This window comes from Homalodisca vitripennis, chromosome 1 (assembly GCF_021130785.1).
Source record: "Homalodisca vitripennis isolate AUS2020 chromosome 1, UT_GWSS_2.1, whole genome shotgun sequence".
Taxonomy (NCBI): Eukaryota; Metazoa; Arthropoda; class Insecta; order Hemiptera; family Cicadellidae; genus Homalodisca; species Homalodisca vitripennis.
The window spans coordinates 156,173,677-156,191,859 of NC_060207.1; positions in this window are offsets into that span (position 1 = coordinate 156,173,677).

The following is an 18,183-nucleotide window of genomic DNA, read 5'->3' on the forward strand; positions in this document are numbered from 1 at the left end:
GGAAATTTAAAAATAATGCAAAAATGCAAGTTCACTGTTCAGGTTAGGTCTGTAATTAAGTGGAATAAATTTTATTGTGTCGAATGAAAACTGAAATTTAATTTTCAGTCTATTCAAGAAGACTTTATTGGACTGTACAAACAAATACATAGTCACCGTTTTGGTTTTCACTCAAAAATCCCTCAATTTCACACCATAATCAAATCACTCAAACACATGATTGTATCTAAACTATCTGATAAAAAAAGTGTGATGTTAAACTTCACGAGCTTTATTTTTATATGAGAAATCACTTAGTTCAATGATATTGAGGTGTCATTCCATGGGATAAAATACAAATAAATAGATTTGTAAAGAACCCATACACCCTAATTCCGAGATTCAAATACGTGGACATATTTACAATGTAGCCTCTAACTGTCCATTATAAACATATGTTATAATGACTTGTGTGTAGACTTTAAATATTTTAATACGATATAAAATCTTATTAATGAAATAAAAACTGTATGTATCAATGTCGCATACATTTGTGAAGATTGATATATCGTATGTATACTTTACATTATGCATGTGAAAACTATATTCTCTACATGTATGCGTTCTATGATCCATCACTCTTTTGTAAAATTCTTTTCGTATGATTGTCTTCATGTCTATCGGTCTACAGTAATCTAGAGAAATAATATTAATGCTATCTTTGAAAACATATGCTTTAAATCTTTTAACCACAAATGAAATGGACGCTTAAATGTGAAGTAGTGATATGAGACGATATTTTTTATTTTGATGTGTGCCTTTAAGACATGATTCTCTATGCTTCAACCCACAAAAAGAGCGGTAGGATAAAGCACTGCGATTGTAATATAATATTAAATATTTGATATTATTATACCAAAGGTGATTCATGTGTTTATGTTGCGTTGCATATGTAAATAACAATCTGTTATATTTTAGTAAATTCCCAGGAGTTATGAATCTGGGGACCTCTAGCACTTGAATCCTAAAAATAATATCCTTATCCCTTATAAAGCTAAAACTAATGTAAATTTGTGTTGGAATATTAATTCTGGTTCAGCGATACTCATCATTTTAATTAACTACCTCCTACACCAAGATAAACAGACTACCTGGCTCCCACGCATTAAACAACAAAAGAGTTCATACGGGTCACATTTCAATGTTTTAATGTAATCAGGGCAGTTCCAATTAGGGTTTGATGGTGCTGGGGCAAGCATAGCCTTGGGTCCCCACAAAAAATAACATAAGTATACATTGTTAAATTTTTATATTAGCTAAGGGATCTGTGTCTATTATTTAGATATCACAAGCCGTGTGCCAGTTTTCATGCCCCTATATTCATCATCAGCAAAATAAGCGTAGATTGGGCTGTTGTGTTATCCGCTTCCATGCCTTCGCCTAAAATCGCGGCGCCCCTCCCTCACCGTTACAGTTCGCGGCTCAAGGGGCAGCGCGCTCCTTCCATCTAACAGCCTTGACTGTGACATCGAAAGATATCAAGTAGTTCATTACTGCTAATTCATATGTAAACATTTACACATTAAAAACTAAATGTTTTTCCAAGTCCCAGTCCCAATGACTTTGGTTTCTAGCCCTTATCAGTCTTGGTTTAATAAGAACCTTTAAAATATACTTGCTATTTCTTCTATGCCTCTTAATGGTTTTATTTTCTTCCAATGTGATCACCTAATCGTAGTTCATCTCATTGAGCAAATACAAAGGTCTTTAGTTACTCTGTGTTGCGCTCTAAAACTACTTTATTCTGAGGGCAAATGGATTTTACAAAACGAAAGAAAGTTTCTCTGTTTCGTTTTTAACAAATAGATGGTATTATACCTAGGTATAATCTAACTTTAAGCTCTCTTTTAGACGTTTACTACTATATTAGAATTCATTACTTTTATTAATGTGTGAGTGTTATTTAAATATTACTACAAAAATGTTTTGTACATGTATCATTACCGTCTAATATTTGATGTGACTTGTATAAGATTTTTAAAATACCTTTGTTTTGAAAATAGAAACAGAAAATTCAATCTTCTGTATATTAGAGCTATCGTAAAACTAAAAGGTAATGTATTGGTACGAAAAATTCCTTCATGTCTACATTTTAAAACGTGGAAAATGAACACAGTGTTATGGCACCTAATGCTTGATGAATTAATTATAGAGTAGTTATTCATTATTGGATTTTGCACAAGAACTTTCAGTGAAAAGGACTGTGTGTCAAGATGTTTTGGCCACAGAGAAACTATTTAAAAACATATCTTTATCAGGGATATAGAAATTAATAAAACACAAATCCACATTTATTAATTATTCATGTTAACATTCAAATGGAGTTTCAAAACCTTAATTATATAAATGGGTAAGGAAGAAACTCTTGAGTATAAACAATGTTTCTTCATGTTTCTCGGTGCCGCATATCTGGTGGCGGAGCGGTGATAATAAAACATACGATGCAATCATTCGGCTACCGCTGTGCCGCTAAAAATAACCTGAGTGCCTGTCTTGTTGTTTCTCCTCCACGTACATTAAGTAAAAAAATAATAATTTTAAAAAAAACAAAAAAAAAAATATTTTTCTATAAAAAGCATTACAAGTTTTAGGAAAATACTTATAAAATAAATTTTTTGTTGCAATGTTTGACTTACCCAAGAACAATTTATTAACTTAAATCTTCTTTACAACTAGAACTACAGTATACAGTTTGTCTTAAACAAAGTTGCTATTCATCTTGTAAGTTTCCCAAACTAAGTGCAGAATGGAATTGTTAAGCGAGTTCGAGTACTTGTTCATTTTAATGTTTTTATGCTATACATGTGTCATATGTTTGAATAGACGTGTAACATTAAAATTATTGGTTATTTCCGGGGTAAGAATGCAAGTTCTCATCTAAAAAGTCTTGGCAGAAGGTTTTCATTCGGGTTTGTCTACCTTAATGGCCATTTTACTGCTGAATTGTCCCCAATAATGTGGACGAAATAAGAGGCTCTGTTTAATAATTTACGCAGACAAGATGTAGTCTGTGCGACTCTAATTTAGTTTAACTTAAGCTAGGGTTGATAAATAAAGCAGCGCTCTGATTCTTAGCCAAATCAATTTTCTCCTTTCAATAAAAAACAACCGTTATTTTTTTATAAATTTTTATGACGAACTAAATTGAATATATGTGGTTCATGTATAACAAATACGTTATAGTTATGTATGTAATAATGAAAGAATACATAATTAATTAAACACAGCTCTCAGAACAAAAACCAACATATAAGGAAGACAGGATTCTCCTGAAATATTTATTAGGTGCGGTAAGGTTTTACACTCCTCTGTCCTATTCAATCGAAGGACGGATGGGCTGACTCAGTTAAAAAACCTGTTCTTGTTATAGGTTACACCATTCATGGGTCTTGGAATGACTGTTACTGATTTAATCAGATTTGGAAGGTCGGTTGTTAATGTTTGAGAGTAAAAATGCGATATTTGGTTGATCTTAAATTAAAAAATTACAAAATTACACACTGCTTGGATTCTAGAAACGTCTCAATGCTGTTTTAGTTGTTTATAGATAGTAATTATTCTTTCATTGGTCTGGATTTATACTAATTTGAAAAAAAGCTTTTGAACATGATTACTGTATTTAAAATTTCTTTAACTGCAACTGGCTCTTAATTTCAAATAAATACACACAGTTTTACTAAAAATGGTTATTTATACTCAAAACTAGGGTTTGAATCGGGACCAGTTCGCATGCCGTGAATTTTTTGTGAGCTTAATCTTTGGAATCTCTAATTAAAAGACTATCCAGCAGTTTAGACAAAGTAATTAATACTAAAAACAAATTTATTATTAATTCACTTGATCGCCAATAAAGACCCACTATTCCATTTAATTTAACAATTGTTATTTTTTAGGAAATGTGACATTTTATTTTGTTAGTTTTGTAAACGATAAAATCTCATATTGCCAACCCTCTATATAAGATTCTCTAAATTAGTAAATAACTTAACAAACATCATTCACTTCATGCAAGTCTCGATATTCTAATTTGTTCAAACAAACTTTTAACTTGTTTATTTTTTTTATTTCACCACCGATCGTAGGATGAAACATTATTTAATATTGTTACCAAGATACCTTACTTAAAATAAATATTTTATTTCTCATTTAAGGTGAGTTATAACCTTTATCTATAAATTGTGTCTGCCGTGTCAGCCTAGCAGAAACATGTAAGTTTAACTTTCCCGGTAAGTTTACATTTACGAAGCCTCTATGTCCGTACGGGGATTATGATCCACATATTTTAATACACTAGAATTTTTTAATGTAGGACCAGCTTTCGATTTAAAATTTATATTAGAAATACAGCTGCTGTTATCGGGGGTGTTTTGATAGTATGAACCATATAAATGTTTTTCAATACAGACATTTAAATTTAAGGAAGCTATTGCACATATGAATGTAAGAGAATAAGATTTATGAAGTACTTCGTCAGAATCATGAGTGTTTGATCAATATTTAGACTCCACACATTTCAGGGTGCTTCCATAATGTACACTTATAAAGACCAAGTTACTGTTTAAGACCACTGCCATAAACATCTGGCAATCTGCGGCCAAATTCACATAAATGTTTCGATAGATCTAACTTCCTGGACAGTGTTTTGTCAATATCTTCAAAGAAGTTCTCAAGTTTACACAGAGGACGCCAGCAAAGATATTAATATTCTTAGAAGAGATTGTACACCTCTGTCTTTATTTATAATATTGACAAAAACCAAAGTGTTTATTATCCTCATAGAACTAAAATAACATACCATGTTTCCAAGATCGGTTTAATACGTTTCTCAAGATTGAACTACTTACCAATTTCTGTTCTGACTTGCACTCGTATCGTGTCTTACCTACTAGTCTAATATTCTTAGAATACGATATTTATTGAGTTTTTGAATCACATTATTAAGTCCAAATACAAAATTCCCTCTTTGGTTGTGTATAATATTAATAGATATCGTTTTCCTTTAAGACTAAGTTTTCGAAAGAAAACACACACAATTTTTAAACTCTTAATCAAACGTAAAAATTATATCAAGGAAAGGATGGCCTCTTCGTTTTTGAATGTGCAAAGATTTATGGTTCAGATTTTAAAACATAAATTTAACACAAGTTCAATTGATGTTAGACCACAGTGGGTACTCTCAGAATCAGTAATCACACAAAAAACAAGAATTATTCTACTTCAGTAAATAAAATAGAGATTAATTTTCGTTTAATGCCAATTTCTTTGTTCAAGATTATCAGAAGAAAAATAGAAATGTGGGTTTTAGAACATATACCTCTGTAACATTAAAATACGTTTACCACACAAGAAACATTAGACAAATTCTCTGTAAAACTAAACATTTAAATGGCCCCCACCCACCATGATTCTAAAAAAATTGTTGTACAGTATAAAATTACTTTTAGTAGGGTATATATAATATTTAATATAGATATATATATTATTATATAATATATTATATATATATTTATTATTATATGTATACTTTCAATTCTTTAAATGGAGGAACTGAACCTTGGCGTCTTACATAAAAAAGGAGCAGACCAACCGATCTTTCGACCATAACTTGAAAATTAGTTCACTTTAGTTGCGGGTACTAAAAAATGAATTATGGAAGGGAAACAAAGCACAAATAAATGAGAGATTTGTAAATAAGCTAATGCGGAGTCACCGTATGATTTTGTGGAACACTTATAATTACACCAATAAATAAAAACAAGGCCTCAGTCTGTTTCTTTTTTATGACGTTGCATTTATATTGGCCTCTAAGTTGTTCTCTGTGGTTCGATCTGTTTGAACAGATTATGTTAAACATGTATTCACTAGTTTCAGTGTAAATAATAAGTGTTTTGGTTTGTATTAAGTGTTATGGTTTAGAGTTAGTGTACATGGATCATATTAACACACTGATTTCTGACTGCGTTTGTTGTACAACGACCTGCGTACGATTACTTTATTTTAGCTAGATTGTAGTTGTGTTTGGTTATTAATGTGGTATAAGGAAGTAGATCAGGATTGCAGATCTCGAAACGTAGGTGGTTTTGCTTTTTTTTAACATGAACAATAGTAAATTTTCCAAATTGATTCAATTTGAAATGTTCATTCTCAATGATCAAATTCTTAAGGGGTAATAACATAAACATATCCAATAAGGGTTAAAATGATCTCGGTCATCTTTTCAAAGATAATTGCTGGAGAACAATTAAAATATTGAAACTGAAATATCCAATGAAACTACGAATACTTGTAAGGATTATTATTATCTACACTCTTAAATACCAACAAGATTATTAATGCCTTAAAATCACTATATTCAATTAATATAAATAGTATATTTTGTTCCTTATGAACATGGAAACAACAAAGGACAATTACTTTCCTCAAAACTCGGCGAAAATGTATAACCATATCACTCTACTCTCCTATGGTTCTTGCATATTGCAATACGGGGAAGGAGATGGGAGTATTCTCAGCCCAACTTTAATATTTAGACTACTCGGATTTGGTGTGTGAAAGGAATTTTTTGGGCATATTTATCACGATAAGTTGAAAATATTATTTTTCTTTATGAAACCTAAAGAGGTTTAATAATATGTAGATAGAATAAATCTGTTTTTTAACTTCACCCCCAACAGCTGAAACCTTTACTTGCGGTGTTCGTATGCTTGAACAGTTATTTGTAACGATCCGGCATTTTAATTGCTTTTTTTACACAATTAAATAGGGATATTTCAAACAAGTTTATTTATTGTTTTTAAGCGTGTAAAACTAAACAAAATGAAACACATTTAATTCAGATAAAGCTGGTGTATTCTACACGAGAAAGATTGTTTTTACCCACGCGATATGCGGACGCGTCGCCACCAGACAGGAGGGTTGCGTGAGAATGGTTGGGAAGTGACATATTCATCGTCTATTCCAGAACGCGGACACGATATTGTTTTGTGACCACCGCATTGATGCAAAATGTTATAACAGATTGTGGATAATTTCATTCCGAATTCGTTTTCTTATTTGTATTAATGATATTTAGAGATTTTGCACATTAATTTGATAGGGGGTTCTGTGATTAATACGCTCTCTGTATACAGCAACATTTATGTATTCTGTATTGTAGTATGATTTCCTAACAGCCACCATATTCATATGCTGAATTAGAGGAAGGTGAATGGACCTACTAAACATCCAATGATATTTTGTATATAAGTGGTTTATGAACTTGTCCTACTCCTCACTTATTAGCACGTATATACAAATGTTAGCAAGTTTGTCATGTTGGTAATTGTTGTATGGTGAATTACAGAACATTCGGAGCGGATGCTAACACTTACGTTAAGTACAACGAAGATTATAAGATGTGAAGTTCTTTACTATCAAAAAACTCTTCCACTTTCTTTGATGTATAATTTTTAAGTCTTACGCAGTTGGAAACAATTAAGTATGAAATATTCATTAATTGCTTCTTGTCTTATTGCTGTGGAGAATAAGCAACTGAAAACGGGACGAGTTCAATTAAAAAAATTACGAGTTTTGTAATTTTTTTTTTCTGCTATATTGATAAAAATAGTGTAACCAAATAATATTCTGGTATCTTGATGTAGTTATGTGAAAAATTAATATGGAAATTCAACCAATCATCTGAATATACGGGATTGAAACAACGTTGTTATTTACATAAATAAATCATCTGAAAGTTCAATATTATTTTATAAAATTACCTTGCGTAATGAATGCGGTTTAATGGACTTTCGCTCTTTTGTTCTAATAGTTTTTAAGCATTTTTTGGCAATATTTTACGCATTTATCCGTGAGTTCACACAAATCTTCGGAAAAATGCTTATGTTGTACCTTCTTAATTAGCAATTTGTTTTTAATTATAAAGCTCTATTTGTTCCAACAGCAATGTAAAGGCCTTTTAAATTATCATTACCGGGATAGCTCACTTGAACGCCTAGATTTCATATGATATTCCCTACAACCGGTATTTAGAAGTAATACACTCGATTCACAGGCCTTACACTTTTTAACATAGAATAACAGCAAAAGTTAGCTATACACCCCTGATATTACTGCTGCTATTTATTGTTGAAATAAAAAAAAATTAAAAAAATTAAAAATACTTTTCATAGTAGCCCTTAGAGAAACAACATGTTTTTAATTTTAGAAGTTAGTATAAATACTTGTAATGGATCAAACTATATGTTGATTGTATCCCGTTTTACCAAACATATTTTATATATCTAAAACCTATAAACCCAAACTGTAACTTTTTTTTAAAAACGTAACTAAAATAAACAGTATGTAACAATAAAAGCATCAAAATAATTACTAACCGGTCCACTGGTCTAATTTAATTAAATTGCATGAATAAATTCTAACTACTTAGCTTTACTCTTTTGCATCTCAAAATTGAGTAAAAATAAAGAGAAAATAAAAGTTATTAAAATGGAATGTTGAAATATTTATCTTTGCTAGAAATAAAAGATTATTAGTTTTCAGGATTTATATTAGAAAAAAATAAACTAATTATTAGCAACGTAATTGCTATTTATCGTGAAGAAACTCGTTCGGAACAGATCCTCAAACATCTTTTAATTGGAGCGTAATTGATTTCAGACTATTAAACTTGTACTGATTATCTTATCATCTACTATACAGTAAATATTCAATTGACATTAATAGTATTTTATCTGAATTATGAAGCAAACATACACACATCTGCATTGGTTTCTAGAGTTTTCTGTAATTTGCAGAACACTACAAAAAAATTATTAAGATAGTAAAAATTGTCTTTAAGTCATTAAATAATTTAAGGAATTATTGTAACGTTATAGGTACGTAATTTTCAAAACTATAACATTTATAGGATCATTAGTCAATCTTAGAAAACGACTGGGACGAGGTTCACGAAAGTAACGTTTTACTTTGATGTAGTACACTCTGCCTATTCAAGACCAAGTGCATTAGAACCTTCCACCGTAGAAATACCTTAACATATACAACACAAAACTATATAAAATGTGTTAAAAATAATTTAAGAGTGATTTTATTATATTGAATACATTTTATAAATAAAAGCCAGGTTTTACGAATTAATTTAATCGAACCTGGATCTTATGCAATATCCTGCAACAACAGAAAAATGTTAAGGAGAAACAGAAATGAGCTCTTGAAGTATATAGATGTAATACCTAGGATTTCGCAAAATTATGCCGAGTATTTAAAACGTTATGGATCGAATTTGAGTTGGTTATTGGATTGGTGTACAGGTACCTATCAATTTGTACATTATCCTAGTTTTGTGACTTTCTAACTAAGCTATACCTAAAATAACAACATTACGAAACTATCCATCATTACACTGGTGTTTTATTCATTTAAATTCACATTCATTCAAATTCATTTAAATGTGAACTTGGTACGTCAGCACCTCTCCATTGTCGCTAAAAAAGTAATAAAAATCAAAAGGTGCACTGGTGATACATAAAAGGTAGATTACGCAGAAATATATAAATAAATTTAACTGTGTTACAAAATTGATTCCGGTTAGAAATCAAAACATGTTTATAAGAAAATCAAAACTATTACTATACAATCAAAATGTGTGTAATTTTATATTTATTTATTTATTTTTGTACGGACTCGTACATCAAATACATCTTCAATACATACAACGCAGCAGACTCACAGGGGTGTACCTATATCTGCTGATTCCCAAGACTATCGCTATAATGTTAATGAAATTTTATTCTACACGTAAACCACTAGATAATAAAGTAATTAGTATTTATACATCAAGATGAGCTTTCTACTGTAAATCTGTAATTTTCCCCTTCCGGTAAATTCCTATCTAGAGGTTTCATGGCAAGGCATTAACAAATTTATTTTTTTTCACTAGCTTAGAAAATAAATAAAGTAGGGGCAATACCAATTTGAGTTGTAAATAGATTTTAATATGAATGAGCCCTTTTTAATACCTCTTCTATAGTTTATACATAATTTAAGTTTACAAACACAAGACACAAACTAATTAAACCAACATAACTGATAAAGAAAAGAAATATTATAACAATTACACCAGAATATGAACAAACATGTTTAACTATAAATACTGAAACTTTAATACCGAGCAGAAAATTTTAACTATACCACACAGTTATATCATATCACAGTTATCACAGTTATATCACAAAGTTATTTTGTGTATTAAATGTGATAAAACACACTGTATGTTCAACAACATCTGTAAATATGCCTCTTGCAACATGTACTTGAAGGATATTTAATATCACTAAGGTAACTAGATATCACAGAAGCCTTAGTTATCCGTTGGTAACAAAGGTAATTTAACTAGGCGTGTTTTAGTTTTATTCTAGCTCTAAAATTTTTCTCTTACTCTCGCTAAGTTTCAATTTTAAATTCTCTCCATGCCTTGCTAACTAATTTTAACTATTTTTCACACAGATTTCCTATAATATCGTTTGAGACTGGTCGTGTAAAAAAATGTTTTGTTTTAAATATTTTGTACCCTACCTAGATGGTAATTTTGCCAAGTACTAATAAATCCATTTAGTTCTATCAAAAATATACATAATACGTGCAGATTTTTGCGATTTTAACAATATTCCAGACTTTTATGGAGACAACAATATACGTTAGATAAATACTGACAAATTAAGCAATAGTTTTATGCGGTGATAAAAGACGGACTTCATTTAGTGGAACAGATGGAAGGCAGCAATATTATTTACAGAGCCGCAGGCAATGTTTTACGGGTCTTATCTTTTCATGTCAGACAATTTCTTATCCTCAACGCAACAATATGACAACATAATTTGTTTTGGTTTGTTACACATTACCTCAGACATATTCTGAAGAGTTAATAAAATGTTGTAGCTAAGTAGTCGAGATGTTAGCTCTGAGTAATATTGTGCGAAAACAAGGAGGATGTTATTGACCTCCACATTCTACCAGAGGGCAGAGCCATCCTCACTGAACGATTGGCTCTATACTTGGCCACTTTTGCAGCTTATAACCCACAGTCACACTTGCCATCTTAATGTCAATATCTATGTTAAAGAAATGTTCATTTTTCAACCTCCTTCAGATAAAAACGCTTCTACGGTGTGTCGCATAAGTCATCCTGATGACGTTTAATGACACAACCATGACGTCAGAACCTTGGAAACAGGACAATTGGGCACGAGTAAAAATGTTATTAGCCAAACAAATCTCTTCTCGGTCACTCATGAAAAAAGTTTTAAAAACAACTTACTTGATCTCTACATCAACCTGAAACATATACAAAGTGATATCAATGTTACATTTCCAAATAATTGTTGCACTATGTTGATATTACAAAGAGTAACACTAAACTCGAGTTTTGTTTTTGTTCAGTGTGAAGTTAAATAGAAACGTTATTAGTCTGCTCGTCGTAGCACAGTGAACGGTAGTTTACGAGTATGTGGCGATATAAACAGGTCAGGGTCACCGCACCGCGCGCCAAACTAATAAAATGACTGGGCTCACGTGTATCAGGATTAAACCTTTTCCTGGGCGGTAAATTAAGGCGTAGTGGCGTGATACATAAAAGCCTTTGGTCTTCCTTCAGTCTGAAGATTAAAAAATTTAAACAATGTCTAATTAGTGAATTCTTAAATCTTTCTCTTGAATTAATTACATAGGTAGTCTAGTTTCTGAAATATACTTTAATGTTAAATAACTATCTAGGGTTTTCCATAAAGAATGTAAAGATCACATGGACTAAAGACTATAATTCACCATATGTATGTGGCTTTGGATATTTATATAAAATAAAATGTATATCATTTTAACAATTAGATAAAGAGATTAGAGAGATAAATTTCTATAATTAATTAGTTATAAATACCATTATTGTTTAATAAATTATCTTTACATTACTTTATTTATGTATAATACGAGTTTTCTAAATTTTTAAATAAAGTAGTTACACAAAAATAGTTATCAATGCAATGAATAATAAACGTCGGAGTACAATAGTATAAGTATATAATGCAAAATTCATCAACCCTATGAAGACACAACTTAACTCGGAAACCAGTCAACACTTTAAAGTGTTTGGTAGATTATAAAATTACCAATATAACTGAAAGTACATATTTTAATACCCGCAAAATATTTATAGTCATAATACATAATGTCTTAGTTGAACCTTTTAAGAGTGAGAAGGAAATTCAGTTTTAATAAGCTTCGAAGATATTACTGCTTTTATAACATTTCTTTTCTCAACTTCACAACTTCTGAAAAACAAAATATGCCTTAGTTAGTCCAGTGGCGTAGCGAAGGGGGGGTCCAGGGGGTCCGGACCCCCCCCCCCCCGAAATTTTAAGACATATTAAAAAATAAAGCATGGGCCAGGAGAAAAAAAAAGGGAGAGTTATCATTTACTATTGTCTATAGACATTAAGTTGATTGATTTAATTGATTTAAGTGACCGTTGTTAAAAATATAATTGTCCTTTCGTTTAAATCATCAAGTATCAAACGATACTTTTGAGCTCGGCCTTTCGGATAGCGTAGTGTAATCACGGTATTTCTATAGGGCGCGGTCACGTGACGTCGCAAAGTAACTTGAACCGTAACACGGCGAACAGTTTAAATTAGCGACCACTTCGTCCAAATTCGTCTTGGGGACGTAACATGACTGCTTAGCATTAAATTACGACGTTGATACCTAAGCATTAAACTGTAGACGTGTATATAATTAATTATCGAAATACATATAAAAAAAAAATTACTTTCGGTCAGAAAATACACTTGAAAAACTCTACTGATTAGAACTTCAACTAATTTGGACTTCAGTGATTGAGGTAAACGTGGTGTTTTTCGATTGAGTTAGTTATGACGATGATTTTTGTTATCATTAAACTGTACACTGTACCTATATAATTATCGAGAAAAAATCACTTCCGGTCTGTAAATACCGAAGAAAAAGCTCTCTACAGATTCAAGTTTTGACGATTTTGGATTTCACTGGTTGAGTGGTTGAGATAAAAGTGGTACTTAGAATTATGTTGGAACATTGATTTTAGGTATTAATTCAACGCCGACTAATACGTATATATATTATCTAAGGAAAATTGAAAAAATCACTTCCGGTCGGATAATACACCGGAAAAACATCTACTGATAAGAAGTTTCGACTACTCTGGATTTCACTGACTGAGGTATTATTTCATTTGCCTTAGTATATTTCGATCGGAAGTGATTATTTTATAATTATGAGTACCAATTTTTACGTCAACCCCTCAACCAGTGAAATCCAAAAATCGCCAAACTTGAATCTGTAGAGAGCTTTTCTTCGATATTTACCGACAGGAAGTGATTTTTTTCTCGATAAATATATACGTAGTCGAGTACAGTTTAATGATAACAAAAAGTCGTCGTCCTAACTCAATCAAAAAACACCACGTTTACCTCAATAACTGAAGTCCGAAGTAGTTGAAGTTCTAATAATTAGTTTTACAGGTGTATTTTATTTCCGACTGAAAATGATTTTTTTGATTTTTTTTTTCCGATAATTATACACTTGTCTACAGTGTAATGATACAAAATAATCGTCATTATAAACTCATTCATAAATACCTCAATCAGTGAAATCCAAAATAGCCGAACTTCTAATCAGTGGAGTTTTTCTGGTGCATTTTCCGACCGTTAGTTTGATCTGTACCCGAGCAACGCTCGAAAATTGCCCTCCTTTTCTAAAGGGTTTTTCGGGCCGTCAGTGGCCAAATGTCTCCGAAGGGGTATTTCATTTTCTTCACAGAATATAGTTGTGTCAATTGTACGCTTTAGTGAAGCTCTGTTTTGTTCTTTTTCTTCCTTATCCAGTGAATCCAACATCACTTTGGTGCCTTCTACTCGGCTAGAATCGAACTTCGTAACGTGTAGCTATACAAGAAAATTTGTGGTACTAGAGTTGAATTTGCCTATTACATCTTTCCACTTTCTATACGGCGTAGTTAGTAAAGCTCCATATTTTTGGTATTTACCTTTTACCAGTGAACTCATTGGCAAATAGCACACACAAAACTTCCCCCGGATCCACCGGTTTCGGACCCCGAGTGCTTCCGCTAAAATTATTACGGAATTAGTATTTCTCCCCGCTGATCTTAAATATTTCAAGCTTTATTAAAATTACCAAAGCTGTTTGATCAAATAATATTAAAATATTATACAGAGTTTGTGTATACAAAACAATCTTTCACTGTATGACTTCCGAGCCCCGAAACATTGCTCTTTAAACGTAACTTTTAGTTATTCTGAAATTGATCGGGAGATAAGAAATTTTTTCTGGTGACAAGCAATCATTTTAGGCATATGTATTATGCCATCATAAAGGTATATCTATGATGAACCTGAAATTAAAAAATAAATCGCGTGTAACGCCGCAGGTAACTGCTAGTCTGTAGAATAAAATCCTTATCTAATTTACCGCATTAATCGAACATGCATCTTACCAGTGTACTGCTCAATAGTTTACTTTATCTATTCGAATGTCAGGTAAGATATCTCAAAAATATAGCATTTTCTATAGTTTTATTAGGAGATTCAGTGAAAAAACGGTTCTTAAATAAACGTTGGTCTTACGGTATTATGATTACAAAAAAAGCAGAGAATCAATACATTTTTATACTGTCTGAGCACAATAATATTAAAATTTAAGATATGACTTGGTACCACATTTAACCGAACTATTCGTGCGATATTTAGAGATAAATATTATTTCTAGGCTTTAAAATTGAAAATGTATTCCTACTGTTGGCATGCCCATAATATTATTGAATTATTAATTTATATTCCGATGTTCTTTTATTTTTGTGACGTTATGACGCATTTTGTCAACATTATAACATCTTCGGGTATCCACGCATTAGCGTTTCGTTGTAGGTTATAATTACAAAACACATAGCTATTCATGACTGAAGAGACTAGGTATTCACAAAGTATTCATTTATATAGCAATTTATTTCCATACCTAAACACACTATTCTAAAACATTTACAATCTGTATGGGACGGTTTTGAAGGTATTCAATACAGCCTTGAGGCCTTGAGTTGACTGCAGAAAGTCATTCTGTGTCCCTCATAAGTGGATTATATTAGATCTAGCCACGACCGGATTATATTTTTTTTAAGTTCTTAAATTGGTTACCCACAATGCAAGAGGTGTCTAATACTGTGGTCCATGAGTGCAATGGCGATCATAGTACCAGCGACCCAGAGTAACATAGACACGGCAAGTGCGCCAGTGAGTGAAGCCGGCTGTAGACGCCAGACCGAACATAGACGGCGGCGGCAGAGCGTGAGTCATTCCACTTCCTCGCGCCGCGGACGGTGCAATACACACAGTGTAGCGGGGTAATTACCCCATTTGGGGTAAAATAATGCAGAATTGAAACTCTTGTACACCAAGATGTAGAACATTAAACCAAGAAGAGCTAACAATTTTCGGTAGTTAATGAAGATGACGGAAGAATTTGAGTTTTTGACTTTTTAGGATCAACATCTAATATTGCCTTTAATGTGATGTAGCAGGTTACGTAGTTAGATCACATACGTTAAAAATCGTCTGCGAGCGGTGTGTCAGTCTTATAACGAGTAGGCCTAGTCTATCCCTGAAACATAGTTTGATTAATTGTAAAAAAAAAACAGAGGTGGACTGATCCAACCATCTCAATGTGTAACTATTCTCTGCTTTGTTTGTGAATCTACTATCAGTTTTGTTGCAACTGGTTCCATATCTTAAAAAATAATTTATGGCAAATCAATGTTAAGTGTACTTAGAAAATGTATTGGTATACACTTGCTCTCTGATGACCATTGTTACGTCAGTACCGCTATAAAAAATGTGTCACGAAGGTTTGTACACTAAAAAGACAAAACAAAAGTGGTCACCTTTTAAGTGGACAGTAATATTTGGAGATTTTATACCATATTTGTTTTGATATTCTCGTATCCGTTGTTTTAGATTTTTAGTGCATAGTTTGAGATGCTGTTTAGCAATCGCTATCGGGCAATATTGACCGTCACTATTCCATGTTATCATACACAACTGTAACTGTGCCAGCTGTCACAATATGTGGCAACAAACTTTGTTTTTTGTTTACTCCGGCATTTGCATGTTTAAGATAGATAGTGTGGAAACATAAACTAATGTGTGCTTTCATCGGATGATGAGAATTGCTCGAATCATTTGCTCGTACCTATAAAATATTTATATTTATTAATCAGCGTTGCATAATAAGTCAATATCAAGTTATAAAGTGTCCTTTTTAAATTTTAAGTAAACAATGTGTGTGTGTGTGTGTGTGTGTGTGTGTGTGTGTACATAAACTACGCAATATAAATATATAAACTAAGAAATTTACATTTTTCAAGAGTTATGAGTGCTGAGAACAAAATACTAGAGATGACTATTTTCTCTCATTACTTTGAGTTTAGTGTTTAGTATCCTTCCGAAATTGAACTAAATTATTGATTGGCTTTACTGACAGATGGTTTCCAAATAAGGTGCAAGTCGTTTTTTTTCGTCAGAGCAGTGCCTATTTTAGCGGCTTAAAGTAACGTCCAACCGGCGGAACTGCTTCCTTAAAGAGCCAGCTGTACAGTGAAACAGCATTGTGTTTTACGACATAACATAAAACTACGTTAAAGTTTAAAACTTTTGCACCCTCATTTATGATAAAAGTACAATATTAGAATCCTCATTTTAATATCTGATTTAGTTTAAACCGTAAAATGTATACTGTCTGAACATTGGAAATTGTATTATTTTTTTTAAAGCAAGAAATATCTTAAATTTAAACTTGTTAGTTGTGGAATCATATTTGGTGTTAGGATCTGAATAATAGGCATCCAATCGCCTTTTAGTTCTTATCAATATTTTTTCTATTTTTGTATTCAAATAAAATTCTCAAATTCCTAAAATTCATCGTATAGAATTAACAAATTATGCACTTTAATATGAAAACTCACAAGTGATTGGATGTATGTCAATTATACGTTTAACATTACACAACTTATATCATTCTAAGATCAAACATATGCATGAAGAATATGTGCAAAGTTCAAGCTTGAACTTGCAGAATAAAAGTCAAGGTCGAGTGTAGTAGCTCACTGTTGCAAAAGCATTCCTCAGCTGTCGTTGATTAATTCCGTAAATTTACGATAAGCGTTCTACCCACTAATGTTTTTGAACATTTAAGGTATTAAACCTTGGAGTGATAAGCCATTTAACAAGGGAACACGAGTTATATTTAGTACATTTCATAATAACGCCCTCTTAAAATCTATAACGGGTTATTGAGAATAAAAAGCTTAATAGTACTAAAACGTTGTTTTTATTCTTATGTTGTTGGTTTAATCTGTTATTTTGAGCTCCAAAAACATTTAAATTATCAAGAATTATATTCTTCTAACCATAATCTAAGTAAAATGTTTTATAGCAAAAAGACCTCAACGTATGGTATATAATTTACAATCATCATTTAACTTCACGCCAAATCTATATTGGCAATATAAATACATCACATAAATATATCCGATCTGACAAAGCACGGTTTATATTTTTATTTTTAAGAAAAGTAATTGTTAAATGTTAAATTTAATACTGCCATAATTTTATCAAGACGTTCAGAAATTGTTTAATTGAAGTTGATTATATTTTATAATGGGATTTAGTGTTAGGGATTTAGGATTAGTGTTATATTTTAATTTATATAATTGTTACTGAAAAGAGATATATTTGATATGTTTATTTTCTATGCAGACTTTTATGATAGTAGTTGTAATAGTAATATGGATGCATGTACAAGATCATGTGGCAAATACTAACACTACTTGAGTTTTTAGTAGTTTGTAGCATTAAAAAAGCAGAGGAGCGGAGTCCTGAAATTGGATAGGTCAACAACCTATCCTACGAGTTGTTTCAAAAGTTAATTGTGGTTTGTTCTGTAGTTTCTAATACTTCAACATCTAGAAGTACGCACTAAATTTAGTTTTTTTCATTTTGGGACTCTGAATCTTCTTATCTTAACGTTAATGATTGCTTAATTTAATCTTAA